Source organism: Lytechinus pictus, unplaced genomic scaffold (assembly GCF_037042905.1).
Source record: "Lytechinus pictus isolate F3 Inbred unplaced genomic scaffold, Lp3.0 scaffold_25, whole genome shotgun sequence".
Taxonomy (NCBI): Eukaryota; Metazoa; Echinodermata; class Echinoidea; order Temnopleuroida; family Toxopneustidae; genus Lytechinus; species Lytechinus pictus.
The window spans coordinates 474,261-497,925 of NW_026974145.1; the positions used below are offsets into that span (position 1 = coordinate 474,261).

A 23,665-nucleotide genomic window follows, 5' to 3' on the forward strand; every position below is an offset into this window, starting at 1 on the left:
TAGCATTGCTCCAAGAATAGACTTATCATGTCCTCGGAATACTTGTATATTTATTTCACCCATTCTGTGATAACAAATTCAGCAAATTGCCCAAGCCTTGTCACTTCTCTAGGCCAATGAGAGAATAAATGAAGCAGGAGTTCTTGTCGTACCCTCACCTATATACTACCCACTTGACACCTTGCCATTCACATCAAATTTGACTTTCTTCTATTCAAATATTATTGTATATCGGACGGCCGTGATCGCTGCTGCAATAGCACGGGCGATGCCGAATTTCTCCTTCTGGTCGCCCCAATTACACTTCAAACAATAACCGTGTGCATTGTTTGTCTTTGTTGGTGTTCAATGTTATGAAGCTTTCTCAAAGAACTGAGTGTTTACACAATAGCCCAAGTTGTCGCTTGAAGGTTCCACAGCCGCTAAAAGTCAAAGAGAATTCCACCTCCAAACAATGCCAATATCCTTTTTTATATTTCATATTTTCAAGAATGTAATAACAGTGGCCCATATATTCACATCTTTTCTCTGACTTGGAAAAAAGGAGGAAGTTAACACATGTTATTATTCAAAGATTATGCCAGAAATCATTTGTTTTGGTGAAAATTGTGGTAGTGTTTTACTCTCTTTGAAAAAAATTAATGGAGAGAAAAAGGAAAACCAAGATTAATTTCAACTAAAATGTTGAAACTGCAAAATAAGAGAGAGAAACATACATTGAATATAATAGTAGGGGGAAGAGAGAAGTATAAATTAAGTGTACAATATTTTATCTGCCCATTTTGTTCCAGTCAGAGTATTTTTGTTGTATCTTCAATTACTCACTCATCCAACGTATCCCCTTCCTCTCCTGGGTAAAGAGTGGCATTGTTTAGATTAATATCTTGGCATGTTCATTATCTCTGGCAGACATAGATTAAATACTTATCGATTGGCCTCTAAGTATACACTGAAAAAAAAATTGACATGAACACTGAATGGCCATGAATGGAAATTAATGAATATTCTTATTTAAGAGAAAGAAGAAGTGTAGATAAATAATAAATTTGTGATGTTTGTTCTGCTTTTCTTTCTTTGTTGTTTAGGAATATTTACAAGGTGATCCGTCAAAGGCTGAGAGACTTATGGGATGGAAACCAAAGTGTTCTTTTGATGTAAGTATTAACACTCCTTTATTGATATGGTTCATAGCCAATTAGTCCAATGTTAGTCTTAGATCAGCTTGAAGTTAACTGAAGTTCCTAGTTTTCATTACACATAAAACAGAAAAAAGTAACAGTAATCTGGAAGAATGTGGAATGAAAGAATTTTACCAAAAAAAAATACTCAGAAAACCCCAACAAGAACAAGGTGGGATAAGACCATGCAGTTCTCTGTTCAAAGTTTTTTATGAGTTGTTACAAATCAAGAGAATGCTAACCCCAAGGGGATGGGGGGAGCAGTGAAAATGTGAAAACTAAAGAAATCAATGTTGGGATCATTCTGTAAAAATTACCATCTTTCCACCTCTAAGACTTCTTAAACGACAAGTCCACCCCAACATAAAGTTGATGCAAATATAAAGAGAAAAATCCAACAAGCATAAACACTGAAAATTTCATCAAAATCGGATGTGAAATAAGACAGTTATGATATTTTAAAATTTTGTTTAATACAAAAAAGTTATATGCACATCCTGGTCAGTATGCAAATGAAGGGGCAGATGACATCACCCACTCACTATTTTTTTTTTTTTCATTATATGAAATATAAACTATTTAACATTTTCTCCTCATTGTCAAGTGAAACAAAGTTTTATATCTCCCTGAAGAATTACCATTGTTTTGACATTCTGTGTTTCAGTCAAGTCAGTCCTTACGGCCAAATCTGTGAAAATTGAAATATTGTATAATTCAAACATTAAAAAACAAAATAAATGGTGAGTGAGGGACATTATCGGCTCTCTCATTCGCAAATCAGTGAGTTGTGCATAGAGCTGTTTTGTGAAAGGCAAAACTTTAAAATGTCATAACTTTCTCATTTTGCATCAAATTTTGATGAAATTTTCAGCGCTATGACCATTCAATATTTCTCTATCGATTCAAATCAACATTTTTCTTGGGTGGACTTGACCTTTAAATTTTAACTAAGCATGCTCTATATGTAGATGAACTTAACATTTGACCTAATACTAAATAGGTAATCAATATTATTGTATTTTATTCCACACTGTCTCCCTCATCCATTCTTGTCTTCCAGCAACTAGTGAAGGAGATGGTTGAAAGTGATCTTAACTTGATGAAGAAGAATCCATTGGCTTAAACCGCCAGCTTAAGCTGCAATACCCAAGAGAGCAACATCGTGTTTATAAATTACCTCTATATCAAATCATCATTGTGCCCACAAACCCACTTTTTAATTTCTTTCTTTTAGCAATGAACATGTTCTAAAGAGTATTCCTAGTTAATGTTGTATAATGTAATGTGGTTCCCGTTGTCATTTTTGGCTTCCATGTGCCATTTACAATAATCCTTTATTCTGTTATATTCCTTTTAATGGTTAAAAGTATCATGCAGCATAACAAAGATATTTTCTAACTTGTAGGTTTATGTCATTTTAAATGAATGAGATATATATATTTGATTTTAGATACAAATGTTGACCAATGATTTGAGAAGAAAGTTGATTGAGTTGATTGCCATTTTGATTTTGCCAGGATCTACACAATGCATCATGCAACAGTTGAATTGGTGCTAATCATGCTTGTTTTAAGATAGAGTAGCCATGTTCAGTCTCTGTTTTTATAGTAGTTGATAGTATATTCCAAATTCTAAGAATTTCACTCTGAGATTTGTAAATCTGAAAAAATTTGTAGTTTGGTTGATTGGATGTCTTTTGTTTTGCTGATCTAGCATTTTTGCTAACTTCAGTTTTCTCGCATTCCCACAATGTTCCAGTTCTTTGTGTTGCCATTGCAAAGTTGGTTTTTAGAATATTTGTGAAAGTATCTGTGGACTAGAAAATATTGCTCAAACATGTATTGCATCCCTTCAAAGGTATACTTTATTATAATAACTCCAGTCGGTTACCATTGCAATGTCTTTCAGAAAATTGTCTTCATATATCTTAAGATATGAAATTTGTAGTGCGTGGTAGTATGGAAAGCTTGTTTGTTGCTGTAAATATGAAAACTTTATAAAAATATGAATGTAAGTGTTGAGATAGATATGAATAGGGAAACTTGCTGCTCACAAAGTAGTCGAGCAACAAATATTTTTTTTAAGGAACCTTCATTGTATGCCATGATGTATTCCATTGCAAGCAGTTGCTGCCTGTATTAAGCACTTTAATTCTGTTTTACTAAAAATATTTCCAGCTTTTTTCTTATTTATAGACTACATTCCATGGCGATAGAAAACAAAAGAAGAACGATATTTTGGCTGAAAATGTGTATGAACTTTAATACCATATTTTTCTTTACAATTATGTCTACATATCTTAAATTTAGAAAGTCGAATTAAATTTGTCTGAATCTGGAAATTTTTCTGAAAACATTCATGCATGTTTATACCACAGATTTATACTTGAAAAATTTGTCATTACATTGCTATAATGGTACACTATTTGAGATCTTGTGCGGGCATTTGTTACCATAAATGATCTTGGAAAAAATGCCACGAGTCTATTTCTCAAACGAATTCTGGCATGAAGTGAAGTATATTTATTTCAGAAAATATTATAATCAGGAATTGCATGAATAGAATGGACTTAATTAATGGTGAAAAAAAGCATTTGGTGAAAGGAAGATAAATCAGTTATTCAAATGCCTTGCTTTAAGATAGGATTGATAATCGTATGGTATAATGTGAAGTGCCTTTATGACTTATTTGTATACTTATTTAATTCCACCAACTCTGAAAAATATGGTGTTGGGTAAGCAACTTGTTATATATTTATACTATTTATTCTTCTCGAGTTTGTAGTTGGTAATTATAATCATTTCTAAAATGAGATACTATTTTATTTTTGCTGAGTATATGTTAAATGAATATCTTATTCTGCTAAACTGCATAGGGATAAAAGTTATAACTAGTCAAACCAAAAAATGAAGAAAAAAATACAACTATATGTAGTGTGTTTATGTTTATCTTTTTTATGCTATTAGAATAATTTACAAATTAAGAATCGACTACAAAGAAGACATCTCATAATCAAATGGTTATTCTTGTCTCAGTGTTTTTCTATGTCTCTTCTGAAATGAGAGTTTAATTATAATTATGTGAATCTATCTGTAATTTCAAAAATTCATGTGTTGAATAATATTGAAAAGGTAAAAAAAAAAATTATCAAAATATTTTAATATTGATTTTATTGCAGGTTTTGGAAGTTTCAAACCCGGGCTGATGGGAAAATATATTGATCTGCATTGTGTATCATGTATAGGGTAACGTGTCTATTTTCATTAGGAATGGAGGGGTTTCTTACATTAGATTGATTAAACCAAAAAAATACATTGAAATGTTTGCAAGTTCTTTTGAAGTGCAATGTGGCAATGAGAAGCATTATTAATTTTATGTTCTATCTACACAATTATATTTTAGTGATTAGGAACAACTTATCCCTTTTATGCCATTTTGTAATTGTATTTTTAGTTTACTGACCCGCCACCACACCCCCTTCCCTCCCCCATCGCCACTCTCCAACCACACCCCTTTCACTCTTACATATTGGTAAACTGCTTACTTCTCCACCACCCCGTCCACCACATACTTGACAACTCTGCCTATTCCTATTACACCCTTCTCATCTACCCCCTATCCCCCTTCTCCCATGTTACCCCCCTCCCTATCACACCCTTTCACTACCCTCCCCCCCCCCCCCCCCGACAAATCCGTCCGCAATCCCTTTCTCCTACTCCTCTTATCTGAGTGTTGTCACTAGCCTGTCATGTCCCATCATCGCGATGGCAAGAGCGTGGAGAACGAGAGCAGGAGTGGACCAGATTTGAGGCAATTTGTCACGAAAAAATAGGCGAAAAGAGCAGAGGGGAAAAATCAATCGGGGGCTAGGCAATCTTGCGGAAATCCTCCTCGCTGTGTGGTCTCCATCTTCATATTTTTCATCTCGCTATCGTGACAGTTGTCGCTTATCCGCCCTACTCGGGCTTATCCCCCCGATGAGGTTAGCAAAGGGCGTAGGTCTTGGGGTTGGAGCGGGTGGGGTTATAGGTGCGGTTTGGGGATGGAAGCAGTGGGTATTATCTGGTTCCCAGATTGAGGGATGATGTATGGGGGTGGGGTGGTTTGGATAAAGCTTGGCGGGTATATCCTTTTCTCTTTTTGATGTATTACTGTTTACATTTTCAGTCATTTTAGTTTCCTCACCACCTTGCGCAAATAGCATTATTTTGTATATTTCTGGATTCTGTAATGAATAACTTTTATATCTCTACTTCTCTTGAATCGTCATGTCTGACGAAATTGATAGCATTTCTATCAAATAAAATCGAAGGGAACAAGAAAGAATAATTGTCTGTCTTTATTCTCTTGTACTGTTATTTTGTGTGTATTTGATACTATATAGTTTAAAGCCCATCTAATATTGAGAATGGCTAAGTATATTATGATCTAATCCAACTATCAACATCTATCTGTTCCTAAGTATTACTCGAACATAAATATCCTACTCACTTTGAGAAACAGGCCAATAACAACATATAACTTGCGTTGTATTTGTATTTCTTATAAAATAACCTGAAACGGATTTCAAGTTGGTGATATCAGCGGGGTAAAAGATGATCCGAATAACTTCTGATTATTCTTCGTATAATGAACACATTTGCAAATTGCATGGGTGTCATTGATTACAATGCAACCAGACTTTCCTTACGTCTTTGATCGAGCCAATTTTGCTGGCCTAAATCACCTGATGAAATAAAGATTTATGGGGCAGTTATTGAAAAAAAAATGCCCATGAACCTTTCCATATCTACGGTAATACGTTCTAATCTAGTTTTTTGATCTTGAAGCACTATTCAATTTCGTTCATGCTTTTATTCGATTTCAAATGATAAGTAGGAATTTCGGATGATGATATATTAATAAAGGTATGTCTATAGCACCATTTAAATCTGGCTCCGGCTTGCGTTCGCTGCCAAATCTTCTTCTATCCAGTCAACGACCTTATATTTCTCAAATTTCTCCTAAAATATAAGATCTTATCTACTGAAAATAATAAAAAATGAAAACACTACAGTGATATGATAAAATAATTTTGATTGGTGCATATATTCTTTTTTTTAATGAGAGCGCCGTTAAAAACCAACCATCAACAACACGTGAGTAAGCAGGTAAGATTCCCTTTTTCAAGACTTACACATTAACTGTAATAGAAATCTGAAATGATTTATCCACTACTTTACTTAAAATTTAACAAAAACGTCATGACTTATTCCAATGTGGAAAGGGAAACTTTTGACGTCGCGATCGGACTTTCATATGGCGCTGACGTGAGGTGAAACTGACAACAAAACGCGAAACATTTTCATTGACTTTCAAACATTCTGACAAATTGGACTTCAAGTGACAGTTTTCCCGCGCTGCTTGATGGACAAAATTGAAGAAGTGCCCCGTCTTCTTCCTATCGTCTGTTTACCTTTCTATTTACTCCTGTTAAGGTATGCACGCACTGAAAGCCACTCGAATCTCAATATAGTGGGACTCAGGAATTGTTTTCTTTTTGTTAGGCATTGATAGCACTCAAACACTTATGTGAAAAAGGTTACACTATTCGCTGTGTTTTTAGCAAGAATGTTTAGATCCTACTTGCTAAACTTTTTTGTTCTTTTTTTTCCTCACCGGATTTGACATGTTTGAAATGGTTGTTAAGTTGTTGCGAAAAGACAGTCAGATCCCTATTTATTTTCTATTAGAGACCTTAAGAAGATCCCGCAGAGAATGAAAGGAGTTGTTGAATATTCTATCTGACAGTTACCATAGTAACTGTCGGACGCTTGTACCTCCCGGCCAGTCATAACCGACCGAATATATCTGACAATATGTCACATTACAAATCATGATGAAACACTCCACATAAAAAACTTTGAATTATTTTTTTTTCCATTATTTGAAACCCTTTTTTTAGTCTTTGCCGCTAAATATCAAGACTAGAATAATTGATGAGTGTGTTCTAAGGAATACAACAACAATAACAAAATAGTATTTTCGTATAGAAATTTGATACAATTTTCCAGTATTTGTATATATAATTAATTGATGAATGTTTGGCTTTTATACCTCACCGGCTCCACCTGCACCTTTGTAAATTATTTAAATTGTACACTGCAAAAACTCCAGTGTTGATTTAACACCAGCCCATAATCTAAATATGTCCACACCAGAGAAGTATTGAAACAATACCAGTTTGGAATGGACGCAGATTTGAAAAGTATTTGTGAGACAACTTATTATCGTTGCATGTGTTGGCATTCATTATTCCAAATTTCATGAATTAATACAATCGAAAATTTCATTGTTGTTGTTACTAATCTAAAAAATAAGAGAACAATTATTAAACATTTTAATAGATACCTTACATCGTATGTATAGGGGCGCCTAATATGATTTCAATTTTCAACAAATATTGAAGATTCTTGTCAAAATGAACACATTCTTAAATCAAATTACAATATAATTTCCTTATTGACAACAAAGTTTTAGTTTTTAATATAATTTTTAAAGTGCCCCTCTAAATAAGTATTTGTTAAAATTTTAGTTAATTGTTTTTAGAGTGCATGGAAATTATATTAGCAGAGTTAATAACTAAAACCTGCTTTGTTGTTATTGTTTAAACATAATTAAAAGAATAATGAGATTTTGTTATAAAAAAAGAAATATATGAATTCATGAATATTGAAATAAAAATAAAATTAATAGTTACAGCCACAAAGTGTGGATTCACTGTGTTACATCTGTTTTTTAAAAACATTTATTTGATTTTTCATCATGAATCCTTGTCGTAATCATCTCCAATCGATTTTTATCTTTGTTGGTTCTTCTTCTGCAAAATAAATGACTCTGTAATCCAAATACGAGATGATAATGTCTGGTTTGAATTTTTTTTCTTGGGGACCATCGAATTCAGGGAAACAGCAGCCGTCCATTTTCACCCTCCGACTTTCATCACCGGAGTCTGCTCCCTGACGTATTCAAACAAACATCGTCGAAATCCAACGCGTACTGCGTGTACATCATCGAGCAACACGGTGGACTTTGCTGCGTGGGGAGCAAAAATGACGCCACGAGTTGTAGAAATCGCTTGCTTTTCTCGACCCTCTCCGTTTGCATTGCATCAGGCAGTTCCCTAAATGGATGCAATCGAGCCAACAAGAGTCAAGACAGTCACTTTTGCTTCGATAGGGGAAGTCTTGTACCGGGATATTATTTTTTGCGTGTTTGTATTTATACTATAAACGATGTTTGTCTTATTGCAAAACATGAGGCGGTGACAGAAATGAGAATACAATATAAACCATGTGCTGTTATCTCACATGGTATATTGCACGGCTGTTGCGATAAGTCTTGGAATACACGGTTTATTTCAGGCAATCATATTTGAAATCGTTCGTTCAAGATTGCTAGAGATGTTCGTGCATGCACTCCCTATGAATTAGGCCCTATTTCAGCTAGCCAGGAAGATGAAACTCTTATATCCATTTTTTACTGGAGATATACACTTTAAAACGCTTTTAAAATTTTTAAGCACTTGTTTAAACCCGTCACTTTAACAACTACTGTTGAATTTTTTAAACAAGCTGTTTAAAAAGTTCAATAAAATTACAAAAAAAGTTTTAATAACTTGTTGTTAGAGTGACAGGCTTAAACAATGTGCTTAAATTTTTTTTACAGTATCTATTTCCATCAATCATAATATGGAAGTCGGGTTTAGATATACATGTATCTGGGTCTCGTCTAGCTGATACGTAGGTGTGATCGATTCAAATCACTCTCAAATTGATTACTGATAGGAAAAGTATTTACTTTGGTCGTGACACTGGTTTAGCTTTAGTCATGTTAGTTACACTAGAGTTTAGGTTTGACCAGGGGGCCGTTTCATAAAACTGTTCGTAAGTTACAAGCGACTTTACGAACCACTGGTGATCTTTTTTTTTTGCAAATGATATACTGCGAATTCTCACAAGTGTTGACTTAGCTTTAAAAAAGAAAGGATGACCAGTCCTTCGTAACTTACGAACAGCTTTATGAAACACCCACTAGGCTTTGTTTCTTCAACAAAACGAATCAAAGATTATATATATATAGTTGGCCTCTGCTGATATATAACTGATTCTAAAAGGTGTAATATTCTCAGACTACAATCATGTTCATGGAATGTTATTGCGCTTCGCGTAAATAAATCTATAGTTCGGTTTGATATCACTCACATCAGAACCATTTTACTAAACGAAACAGATGAAATTGCGATGCTCTCAATTAGTATCTGCATGACGAGAGGAAAAGATAGTACTGTTACCATGGTTACCAGGGGCGGATCCGAGATTTTCCAAAGGGGGGGGCACATTTTCCAAATGAAAAAAATTGAAAAGAAAAAAAGAAAAAAAAAAGGTTTTTTTACCCAAAAATAAGGACATTTCGTCCACGAAAAATTTGGACAAGCAAAAAAAAAAAGGTCTTCACTTTCAAGGGGGGGGGGGGGACACTTCTCTTTGAACGGCATTTTTTACATTACAAATATTAATCGTGCCTCTCAAAAGTTCACTTTTGGAATAATCAATTCAGATGTTTTCGTATGAATTCTGATTTAATTATGTTAATGATTTTGTGTTATCCATTATTTTCACATGTTATATATAATGAGGAAGAAATAAGATATGATTTGAAAACAAAAAATCTGTCAACACGATCAAAGTTTCTTGAGTTTGATTATTGTACAGGTATCTAACCAAAATTAGAAAGAGAAAATTAGTATGATCGCTTTAATCTAAGTGTCTTATGTTTATTTCAATTTGCGTTTCGTAATTAATCGTCAAGATTATTTTGTTTCTCTTTGTTGCTTTGATTGTGTAAGGATTGGGACTATATTTTTTAACGGAAATCTTACTCAGGCCTAAACTACACATTTCTTTTTAGGAAGAAAATGTACATTTATCATATTGACACTGGGACCTTTTCATCAATCTTTTCTAAAGGTTTCTCTTTTGTTATTCAATAAAAGGTGCTTTATTCAAAATAATGAAACATAAATTATGTACATAAACATGAACATTGAGTTTATGACGAAACTTTCGTTACTTTACTTCCTAGTAACCTGAGTAACTTGTGTTTAGTCGAGATTTGATTTGAAACAATCTTCCCATTTGTCTTGAGGATTTCTCAGATACCATGGATATGGGAAGATTCAGCGTTACCATGGTAATAGTATCAGTAGTTGGAGGACCACACACAATCTTTGTATAATAAACTGGTATCCGGTTTGGATGTTAAAGAAAGTGAAAGACGTACATCTTCGTCAACACCCCCCCCCCCCACACACACACACACCCACACTCCGGTCATATCCTCAAATCGAATCCATACTGATTCCAATTGTGACTGATTTGTGCCCACTCGGGCCATTTCCCACTAAACTGTATTGTTAGAGAAAAATGAATATCTTATTACTTTTAATGAGAATGCTGTATAGATATTTTTCTTAGCAAATTTCCTATATATTATATAATTTTTTTTTTTTTATTGATTTTTATTCTTTTTTAGGGGGAAGGTTCTCTGTATTTTAATGGATTAATAGTTTAACTTTATGCTTTCTTTAAACAAGAATAAGAACTAAATAAAGTGTGACTGACCTTTCTTTCGACGAAATTCATCTCACGCCATTCATCTTAACCAACAAAAACAACAACATCTTTACCTTTAGAATTATGTCCGGTTGTTGATCTGGAACTTAAAAAAAAAGAATAATGATACTAAAAAAATATCGCCTTTATTATAGTAACCCTAGTCACACGAAGTATCGACTCGGCTCCACAAAGACCTTTATAGACTTCTTCCGTTAGACAGTTTTTCCGTATCGGATGCAGTCAGTATGACTAGGTCACTAAATAATAGTTACACTTTGTTTGTAAGCCCTTTACGTTATAATTAGGATTACCCCGGTCATCTGATCCTGGCATGCCCGCACACAATGTGTGCACCTTCTCCACTCCATTGGGAGCATTCCGAAATGAGTTCTAAGACTCAGTTGCTAGGCATACTATTGGCTGTCGCATCCTATCGGGTACCCATTTAACACATGTGTGGAGAGTGGCAAAGTGTGAATTGAAGCCTTGCCAAAGGACGCTAGGTCGCGTCGCGGTGGGATTCGAACACACAACCATCTGACTGTAAGGCGAGAGTCCGAACCGCTATACCACGACGCTTCCACTCGGCTTTTATCCCTTGGTCATGGTGATGAGGGCCCCGTCTTACAAAGAGTTACGATTGATCCAATCAACCTCAACTATATGGAAATCCATCAATGTCATAATTTATTCTACAGGAAATTTGTACGATGTCCTTTGCAAACAAAGAGAAGCACAGTCAATATTCAAGAAAACGGTGAATTTATGAATATACATCATAATTATCTCGAAAACGTTTTGAAACAAAAACATGCATTTTAAATGTTGACGTTACTGGCTTTCCATAGTTGTGGTTGGTTGGATTAAATCGCAACACTTTGTAACACGGGACCAGATCGCCAAACCGATTGGTCGGACAGTTTAAAATTGTTTGTGTGACTGTGGTCTCGACTTCTCAATCACGGTAGGTATATGGATGATGCCTCTGCGTGTCTCGGAAGATGCTCTAAACAATGAGATGAGTGTTTAAACGTTGTCTCTTTGCTTGTTTACGAACCCATCTGTGGGAGCCGGACTTTAAACATACTTGATCTATGGGGCCCCATTATCTTATATACCTTCTCATGGCTGGCTCTGTCAGATGATGGGTCAGTTTTCAGTAGGAGGGCTAGTTACTGGTTGATTGACAGGATTTCCTTTCGAATACAGTACGTTTCTTGATCTGGTCATGGGTGAACATACGACAATTATCTGTTGTAAATTTATGTTGTCATTTCTCTTTGCAACTCTGCGTTTGTGCTTTACTCATTGAATTTCATCTTCTTTCTTTTACTTTTTTTTGCCAATTAAACCCTTTTCATCATGATTATTCCACGAAATTATATATTTTACCACTTGAATTTGACTGAAAGTGTTCCATTTTATTCATTTTTATTTTATTTAATTTGATTGGAAATAATCCTAATATTTTATATCATGAACATGGCAGGACACTCTAAAGACATAATTTATTTATTATAGTCAGCCGAGTGTCAAAATAGTTTAGTTAAGCTGCGTGAAGGGAGTTGTCAAGCAAAATGTGTTCTTGTTGAAATTGTTTAGGTAGTCATGTGATCAAGATTGGTCGTCATATTGGGCCCATTACCTATGAAGAAACGACCCCCCTTCCCTTATCCTTTTTTGGTCTAAATTGCATTTATCAATCACTGCTTCTTCATGCTTACCCCTTAAGATAAACAAATATTTCAGTAAAGTTGGAGAAATTAATAAGATAGAACTGGATGGCTTACTCCTGTCAACAAAAAACTTCAATCTTGAAGAATCCACTTATATTCGAATAAAAGATCCAGAACTGACATGAACACGACAAACAAAATAACAACGTAACTATTGACGTAATTGTTATCGCTTTAGAAGGAGAAAGTGCAAAAAATCCGGCACCCCCTATGCCTACACACGTCGTGTATTCTTTCGAGTACAATTGCCGACAATTGACTAAGATGAAATAGTGTTGAAGTGTTTCCTAGTTTGTGTGTAGCACTAGTTGTTTCATCAGTGAAACGCTGTATACAGTTCAAACAACAGATTGTTAGCCTAAGAGATTTGGAGTAACGAGATTTTGAGGAAGGTTACGATTTTCCATTAAAGATTGTTCTTACAGACCGGTCATCGAGCCTTTCTTCTGATCACGGTCAAACTATAGCTTTTGACTGGCGGGTTGTTTCGGGCGCCATACCCATTGTTTGTATCCGCTACTTCATCGCACACACATTAGCGCAGCGATCTCGCAACGAATCCCTTTCATGCGATCATCCGAAAAATATTGAGGAATGCGTTTTTTGGCAATTGATGATAATGAGTCGATGCAGGAAAGTGGTCTGTTAATTATATGAAGAAAATGGACTATTAGTTCTCACTAATGGTTGTTGAGGGTTGTATGCAAAGCCCGGGATTTATCTATCCTCACATGTTTTTACCATGTTTGATGTTAAACAAAACGGTATAAAGAAGACAAAAGTGGACATGATGTATGTTCTTGGAGTGTAAATAAAAAGTAAGCTGAGATAAATAGACATTCTGAGTTTTTCTGACAAAGAATTGTCAATTTTAAACAAGTCCGGTGAGAGGAAACCTCTTTTAGAATAATGTTTACATCATCTCAGTCCACATAGCAACAAGGTTACCATCATGATCATGATAGAGTAAAAATAATGATTCCAAATAAAAGTTGGAAGCTGAACTCTCAAAGAGTTTGAAAGATTTTAGTACCATGTATGAAAAATGATACTTGAGTTCATTATCATATCAAAAATGTCAAAATCTTTTATATCTAAATTGAATAACTTTAAATTTATCCATGCATTTTGATGTCCCTCAAAAAAGTAGTGAAAAACTTGGAAATTCCATAAAATTCATATGAATATTATGAGCTCCAAGCAAGGACGCGTCACAATAATAATAATAAAAATGTATCTTTGGGTGCAAACTATTTCTAGCACTAGTCAGCTAGTACATATCTGATTATTATCATTACATTTTCACTTTGAAAATCTATGTATTTTATTCAAAGTTTTAAAAAATATGGTCTGAAAATAATTAACATAATCATGACGATAAATAAACAAAGGGAGCTCGGTGTGTGACAGGGAAGGAGAAACTAAGAAGCGACCGAGAGAGAGAGAGAGATTTATAAGGAAACACCATGAATGAAACGATGAATCAGTGACTTTTATTTTCAGGATGATCATGTCTCTATTTCAGTGTATTAATGTAGTCAAGGAACAGTTTAAGTATTATCATGACTGTGCGGAAAGAGAAAATGACAGTATTCTTGAATGACAATTAAGAGATGTTTTCCTTTGTCATGTAAAGATACACTAGACATTCCTGCATCGAATAAAATGTAAAGATAGAACCGTGTAAGTGTAAATTTTCGTGCAAAACATCATCCAAAGATGCACTTGTAGTTTGGCGAGTGCACTTGAGGTGTTTGTTTCGACTCAAAAGAGTTCCTCTATATCATCGTTTGTTTTCTCAATTTAGTTAACGATGTAAAAGGGTTGTTTTCGCGCGCGCCACAATGGTTAACTCGCTTCCACTCCTTTTAAATTCTTTGTAGTTGATTAAGGTGAAGTGATTTTGATGGTTTTCAGAGAAGGATTTGAGACAGACCACCCATTAAAAGTCGAAATATTTGTCGTCGATGGGTCTGTAACTGACGTCTGAGGATGGGACGGGGAAAGTGACAAGTATCTGTAAAGATACAAGACAAACATATCAGATTGGAAATAATGATAAAAGCACAAAAACGCTTGTCTCGTGACATTTCCTATTATCTAATCTAACGTGTACCTGAAAAGGAATTTCCCTCTTAAAACAGAAATAAGTGATGTCGCTGTCATTAATGTGGTTTTCACACCTGTAAATTATGATACAAAACAGACAACAAATAATCATGTACACATTATTTTTTCATGATTTTTTTAACAGGGGTGTTTAAATGGAATGCATCAACAGCAAAACCGTCTTGAATAAAATGAAAATAATGAATGCTTTGATTATACTATTGAGGGAGAGGATTTATCAAAATTTTCTAATTTTGAAAGTTCCCTTAATCAATTAAATTCACCCCCCAAAATGTGATTAATCGAACGTCTAATTTTTAAAGTGAGTGTACGCAATTTTTACTCAGTAAACTTTTTTAGCATATAACTTTGATAACATTAGATTCAGAGCTAATCACGTGGTCGGTTTAATAATTTGGGAACTCTCAATCGCAAAGTCATACAAACTTGGAGAGGCTGAGTAAAAAAAACTATATGAAACAATTAGAAAATTGAACAATTGAGTTTAAGGAATGCATGATTGAATGATTAGTGAATGAACTAATGAATGGATGGATGAATGGATAAATGATTGAATGAATTAGTAAAATAAAATATCAAAGAGATTAAATCAATTTATGTAGGAAATATATTTTTACATAAAAATATCAAATGAATCTCTTAACTAAAAATTCGATCACTAAATAACAACACATATACCCAATATTATTAAAAGGGTGATTTGCATTTATGCCATACTCGGGGCTATACCTGCATGATAAAAAAGCCGACAGCAATTAATGGAAAGAGGAGCAGTTATATAGGTAAATAGGTCGGTAGCTTTGATAGGAAATAAGAGTTATAAAAAGAAGTATAGTCGAGGCAGATTGGCCTGCTGTTGGCCCGCAGACAGAAGTCGTAGTTCAAATAGCCCACAGCGTGTACAAAACATTGCTTCACAACTCCCTGTCTATGCTTTATTCTTCTAAACACCAGCAGTGCGTGTGTGGTAACTGATGAGAAACAAGACCTCATTTTTACTCCTCAAAACTTCCCCAAGTCTCGTTCACACTCACAGTAGAAATTACAAGTACAGGGTTTTTGTCGCAATGCCAAACAATATACGGGATAAGTTAACAGTTTCATATATCTTGATTAGATCCCCTTTGTTCAATAGAAGCTCATTAAGCCTACGTAATTGCCCAAAAGGTTTTTTTTTCTTTTAGAGAGAGAAAAATATGTTTCAAGTTTTAATTATTGTATTCATTATATTAATAAGTATATCTGTTCACCAGAAATGATTTGATCTAAAATTATTTGGTTTGAAGAAGTAGATTATGATTTTGACCTGTTTAACATTATGTTATATTTAAATAAACTCTAATCATGAATGAATTCAGACAGAAAAAATGACACATATTTGGCTTAATATTACGTAGAAGGTTCAACAAAGCGCCAGAATAAATTGAAAACATTCCATTCAAATCTTGAATTCATGTTTTATTGAAATCAAATATGATTATATCATATTATATTACACATGTTTCAAAGTAATAACAACACACTTATTTCCTTATTTCTGTAAAACTTTCCTAATTTTTTTTGTCAACATCATCAACGGAAGCATTTTCCTACTTTTTTTAAAGGACAAGTCCACCCCCAACAAACAGTAGGGGAAGGCGGGGTAAGTTGAGCATAGGGGCAAGTTGAGCCACCGCCCCCAGGCCAATAATGAATGAGTCAGACAATATGGTGGTGTCATGTATTGATGACCCATTACATAACCCTTAACCCCACCACATTGTTTTCAACTTTGAAACAAAAAGTACTTTTTTAGAGGGAAAAATACAAATTTCAGCAAAAAAAGTAAAAAAGGGTGTGAAATAGATAAGTGTTTTTTACACACACACTTCTCTACATATAATAAAGCATAAGAACAACATTGTCAGTCCAGGTATGGATCTTTATTCTTGTCAAAGTTTTTTACATGATGGATACATAAGAAATGTGTGGATGCGAAATTATCGCATTAAGTTCGGACTGGGGTAAGTTGAGCCAGCAAACATGGGGCAAGTTGATCCATGGTAATTCTTATGGTAATGTAAATAAGAACACAATCAAACCTTAAAAAGCCATCGATATGCAGGCAGAAAAGAGCAAATTCACATGACACTTCTTTTACTTTTAGAGAATGTTAGTATTTTTAGAGAATTAGCAAGTGAAAAGACTTTAAATAAAAAAATGACATGCTGGTTCTTCCCGCATACATTTTGTACATAGTTTTTGTGGCTCAACTTACCCTCGAAGGTGGCACAACTTACCCCACAGATGGGGCAAGTTGTGCCACTTGACATCGTTTTTTTCAAAGGTCACAACGACTTTCAGTGTGGGGGTAGAAAGTTGAATATAGGTGAAAAAGATTTCCCAATAATCATATTTAAAGGCAAGGTACTTATTTCTACAATATTATTAGTCATATCAATTCTATCATGCAAAATGCAAAAAGTGTCACAACTTACCCCACCTTCCCCTATATGTGAATAAAAAGAGAAAACTCCAACAAGCATAACACTGAAAATTTGATCTAAATCGGATGTAAAATAAGAAAGTTATGACATTTTAAACTTTGGCTTAATTTCACAAAACAGTTATATGCACATCCTGGTCAGAATGCAAATGATGAGACTGATGACGTCATCCACTCACTATTCCTTTTGTATTTTATTATATGACATATGAAATATTCAAAATTTCTCCTCATTGTCAAGTGAAACAACGATTAATTCCTCCCTGAACATGTGGAATTAGCATTGTTTAATACCATATGGCTCAGTCAAGTTGGTCCTTATTGTCAAATCTGTAAAAGATGAAATATTGTATAATTCAAACAATAAAAAACAAAAGAAATAATGAGTGAGGGACATCATCGACTGTCTCATTTGCTTGTCACTGAGTAGTACCAGGGACTCACGTCCCTGGTTGTACATAATCACTGTTTTGTGAAAAATAAGCGAAACTTTAAAATGTCATAACTTTCTTATTTTACATCCAATTTTGAAGAAATTTTCAGCGTTATGCTAGTTTGATTTTTCTCGATTTTTTCAAATCAACATTTTTCTGGGGTGGACTTGACCTTTAAGGAAGCTTAGCGAAACGAGTTCATGTCGTAGACAAATGGATACCGACGCGTTATACTTGGAATAGGAATTTGTTTTTAAGATTTTCCTCTACTTTACTTCTTTGTTGAATACTCAAGTCTGGAGATCCTATTTGGATGTTTGTGAGAAGCAATTTACTGTTTGTTTGCTAATTTTGTAACCAAGCATTCTCCTTCATTCAAGTTTTTCCTCTCCTCGTTTGACAAGATATAACGCAGCTCATCCCACCGACAAAGCTCGAGGAACAGAAATTCCTCAAAGATGCCGAAAGCAGGTCTACAAAAGAATGAAAAGTTTTGTTGCAAAAGCGTTCTGTTTTTCATGACGAAAGAAGAAGTGCAACGCAAACTTTAATTATAGTGACACCTTGATATTCAATAGTCATCGTGGTGGATCCACTCTCCAAACATTTGATCTTGAAATTATCTTCTAGAGCAAAACAAAATGATGGATATGTAACCCGAAGCTCGACATGCTTCCCACCTCTTTGATCAAACAAAATCTTAAGAAATTTACACAAATTAGAATCAATTAGCTATATTATGCAAATATGTGTCGATTGCATACAGAGTAACGGATCTTCTTTCGTTTATTTGGAAAGACTCATACAGCAATAATTTATAATCCTATCATATTGTACAAAAAACACAACTTTATTCATGTGTAAATTAAAACTGCATGTTACATTATCATGATTATAAATTTATTACAAACTTAAGCTCTATATCAACTTGATATGTACCTAAAAATTATTTTAAGTAAGAATATTTGTTTCCTTTAAAATGAAAAGGAAATTCTTAAAGTTCTGTGCTTTTCATAATATAAAATGTATTATTTCAAGTAAACCAAATAATAAAAATAATGTTGATAGCCAGTTAATTCGGAGTTTTTCATTTCATGTCTATTTCGAACAATAAAATATCAACAGATGGCAAATCATGAAGAAAGACATATTTGTATTGAATTGTCATTGAATTGATGAAAATTTTTTGAATTCACGGAAAACTCTAAGAATCTACAGAAAATCGGTTTAAAGTGTCTGAAATTATACAGATTTTATGTCACTAAATTCAACTTAACGAATTGCCGTCTTTATACATGTATGTTTCTCTCGTTTTTCTGCTTTATCAAAACCAATTTGACGTAACGGCGGACTTACCCGCTAAGATATCATGATATAATATGGAAAGCGTTTTAAAAATTATAAAAAAAAAAAAATTGATCAATCTGTTGATATTATAAATACTTCATATCTTTGTGAATAGGCCAGAGACTCTACGTTTAAATAGACAGTAAAAAAACATCTGTACCAATTTACCACCCCAGTTTATAGTGAAAACAGAAAAATAAAGAAGAAATAAATAAAGACATTTGAGTATAATATTCACTCCTTTGGTTTGGAAGTGAAATTATACATCACTCGTTCTGGAGCGAATTTCCGATTTGCATTGTTAAGAATGAAAGTCAAAATGAATTTATATTTTTTTAGTTTACAAAGATTGGCAGATCCCACTATATTCAGAAATAAAGATAAATCAATAAACTTAAGATCGTATTGAAACACAGAGGCTCATGATAATGAAACTATCTCTGAACATTATTTGGGTTTTTATTATTTCATTGTCTATTTTTTTAATATATATATATTTCACCATTTATCGGATATTATCTTTCGTCATCCCCGATGCCTTTAGCGGTTTCCAAGCTATCCAAACCCAAAGAATCTTCCCGTAACGGGGTGGTCCTGGAAAAGGATAAAATAATATTCGTTATGGCAATATACCTGGTGGGCGAATAATATTCGTTATGGCAATATACCTGGTGGGCGAACTTCTCTTGTATTCATATCAGAACCGAATCAGTTTCATTTCTCAAAAAGTAAACATCATAATTATACGAAAAATAAAAACCCATTCAAATTGATATCCCTCTGAAACAAGCATTACGTGCATGTCATTAGAACATAAAATGCAATTTGGAAAACACATTGTTCATGATAATGATTCTCTTTTTTTTTTTTAATAGTTTTTCAAACTTCATGTAAAATAGATTTGACAAATGACTTTATCGCTGATTTAACTTGATTATGAGCCCCTATTTTTGAAAAATAACCTTTTGATCGAATCATTTGCTCATTTTAATCTTAACCGTTGTAACAATGCGAATTATAGAATGCCACATAATTATGATTAAACTCAAATGCTTAAGGCTCATTATTGATGTAGTCGGCGAAGGATATAAAGGCATAGCAACAAACTTTTAAAAAGTTAATACGGAGATACGGAGATACAGACCCCCACAGGCAGCAAACTTTGTGACTGATCAATTGGCTTGAGAAAGTCCACAGAAGTGGACGACAACTCGCCCCAAATAAATCAAAGGTCAAGTCCATCCCAGAAAAAAGTTGATTTGAATAAATAGAGAAAAACCAAACAAGAATAATGCTGAAACTTCATCAAAATCGGAAGGAAAATAAGAAAATAATGACATTTTAAAGTGTCGCTTATTTTTCACAAAACAGTTCTATGCTCAACTCAGTGATATGCAAATGAGAGAGTCGATGATGTCACTCACTCACTATTTCTTTTGTTTTTTATTGTTTGCATTAAACAATATTTTATTTTTCTACGGATTTGGAAATTATGACCATCTTGTTTGAACCACAAGATGTTAAAACAATATGATTCCACATGTTCAGGGAGGAATGAAAAATTTTCCGCATGACAATGAGGAGAAAATTCAAATATTTCATATATAACAAAATACAAAAGAAATAGTGAGTTGGTGATGTCATCGGTCCCCTCATTTGCATACTGACCAGGATGTGCATATAACTGTTTCATGAAATTTTGCAAAAATTTAAAATGTCATAACTTTCTTATTTCAGATCCGATTTTGATGAAATTTTCAGTGTTATCCTTGTTTGATTTCTCTCTTTTTATTCAAATCATCTTTTTGTTGGGTGGACTTGTCCTTTAAAGGTTGGTTGAAGCTTAAAATTCATTTATTCAACTAATCATCCCCAACTGATGAAAGTTTTCTGTATTTTAAAAAGTCGGTCCACTGAACTCGTAAATTTGTTTTGACTATAATCTCTCACATTCATAAAAGATATATTCATATGAATTAATTCTTTCCCACTGATATAATAATAAGTAAAAAAATCATTTTAGAATTGTTCTTTCAAGAATAAGCCAACTGACTTTGTGGACTTAATAAATTCAAAAGTTAATCAATATGCAAAACAATTCACATTAATTGTTTAGGATGATGTTTTAAGTAGGAAAACACAAAATAATATCAAATTGATGACTTATATTTGTGTGTATATTATGGATCTCACAGAAGCGAGAGGTAAGCATGACTCCACAACATGAATTTCCAGCTCCTTTTTCTTGATAAGCTTCCGAGATTCCAAATATTTCAGGTGTAACCATGGTATTCAACCTTGTGTTTACATTTTCATTTTCACTGTTTTCATTTCAGCTAGGTAAGAAAATAACCCGGCCAATTATTGGGAATTATTCTCCTTAGCTCATGTTATTCCGGAAACTTTAAAGACTAGTGCTAAAAACCAACCCACAAAAGCTGGGCATTAAATCTATGTAGTTATCGAGAGCAATTTCCTATAATTGCGAGGGGAAAGAACTTTTTGTTTTCACTTTCCGTTTTAGGATGCGCTTGTAAATAAGTTTTTGATAAGTACTTGATAAATTTCTTTGTTCTTTTGTTGTTTGGATCTATATTGTTTGCTGATTTCTTCAACACAAGAGTTGAATAGAGTTGATGACTTTTTAGCCGATTGAAAGGACCCAATGTCGAATCGGCTTAAATAAAGCGTACGGTTCTTTTTGTTAAACTCCACTAACCTTGCATCTCGATGAAGACCAATGCCTCTTTTATTTTATTCGATTGATGGTTCAAAAAAGAGGAAAACTCGGATGAAAGAGAAAAGAAAAACAAAGATGAATGGGTGCTAGGTGCCAAGTGTCAAAAGTTTGGTGGGCTGGTGTGAAGTTTGTACAGTGGATCGTGAAAAAAAACCCGAAAGAACTAATGATGTTTTCACGAACTGTTACGACTTGAATTGAGGTTCCTGTTTGCGATGTTTGATGTTTTAGTGTGTGTGGATAAACTTAAACATGCTATTCAATGAATGACGTGCATATAGTGGGCATAATTTAGCATCGGTAGGGGGACGGGGGAAAAAGAAAGAAAAACTAAACACGAGGGCCGTTCGACTGTCGAATCACCGCAATGCATGGCCCAATCTATTCAGACTCGCCACCCAAGCAAAAGTGAATACAGGAAAGGATATGAAAATATTACAACCCTAAACGAGATTTATTCTCAAAATATAACTTGTTTTATTTATGGGCAAATTGACAGGTCCCGTCTTGTTGGATATACAAAGAATCTTGGTTGTTGGAGGAATGACAAGAAATATCAAGCTTTAATTTCGATGCCGAATGTTGATGGAGAGCATAAAGATTTATTCATAGACCTTGTGGTCTTCATTGTGAATGATGAGAGAAAAGACGTTTGGTTTCTAGATGATGGCTCGAGGGACACAAAGAGATGGGCTAGTAAAAGTCACATGACTGTCTTAGCACAGCCGGCGTGGAGAAATGGCCAAAAAAAAATCAGAAAGATTGAATCAGAAGTAATATTTACTGGAAATTCAACAGGGCGCAACGACTGATGTAAATACAAAGTCAAAGCCCGGAACCTTCTACATCGGATGGCTTCATCTTCTTCCCCTTTCTTACCTTATGTATCACTCTATCCATGCTAACTAACAACTATCTGATATCCATCTACCTTACTTTCTATCCATCTATTCATCCATCTACTATATTCTCAAGTATATATATATATATATATATAATTAGAGGAACTGTCTTATCTGTCTGTCTTTCTTTCTCTATTTACTTTCTTTCTTTCTTTCTTTCTTTATCTATTTCTTTATCTATTTCTGTCTTTTTTCTTCTTTCATTCATTCTTTCTTTCTTTATTTCTTTCTCTCTCTCTCTTTCTTTTTTATAAGCCGTTCCGTTTACTGTTATCTCTCCAGATATAGCCTACTAAATGTTATTTCTATTGTATGTGCCAATCGAAGATACCGCTTCTTTCCTTTGTTATATACTCTTTATTTGATTACCCCAATATTTTGTATTGTGTTTATTTCATTCTGTATCTTTCTTTTTCTTCATAATATTCACATCCCTCCTCATCCGTCCTTTGCTCTTCATCTATAGGCCGAAAATGACTGGCCCATCCTTAGTTTCCCTGTCCTATATACCCTAACCCTCCCCTGTCCGTTCCATCCTCGCTTTGTATATATCTCCCATTTCTATTTATTTCCCCTTATCTGTCAATGCAGACATGTACATCCATATATCTGTTTTTAGTTTATCATTTTCTGTCTATTTATTTATCTATTTACACATGTACCTGTCTGTATGTTTTCATTTTTTATCTTTGACGTTTTGTTTTTACTCCCCGCACTCTTTAATCCCGATTTCCTTCCAGCCAGGGACCGTGGATTATTCATTTCAACTACTCTTTTTTTACATGAAATTAATGCACTGGTGTCTCATTTAAATCAGTTTTAATCATTGTTCTATATCATATCCTACACTTTTCCTTTCTAATATTCATAATTCCTATTTTTTTGTAGACCTCAAAACTCTTGAAAACTGTCCTGTGATATAGAGCTGCATTATTTTTGTTCGGTGCGTGTCCTTCGTGTAAACAGAATATCGTATACAAATATTAAGAGATACTGTACATAATACTATTTCCAATCCTTTCTTTTAGATACTAATTAATTATATTGATTTTAGTCA

The 23,665-nt window shown here is 33.9% G+C and overlaps 1 long non-coding RNA gene across 1 annotated transcript; it reads left to right on the forward strand.

The window, feature by feature from the left end:
• Positions 1-1,083: 1,083 nt before the first annotated feature.
• LOC135158005 (uncharacterized) lies at positions 1,084-5,509 on the forward strand. Its single transcript, XR_010296850.1, has 2 exons — positions 1,084-1,154; positions 2,239-5,509. It is a non-coding gene; the product is annotated as an uncharacterized LOC135158005 (long non-coding RNA).
• The last annotated feature ends 18,156 nt before the right edge of the window (positions 5,510-23,665 follow it).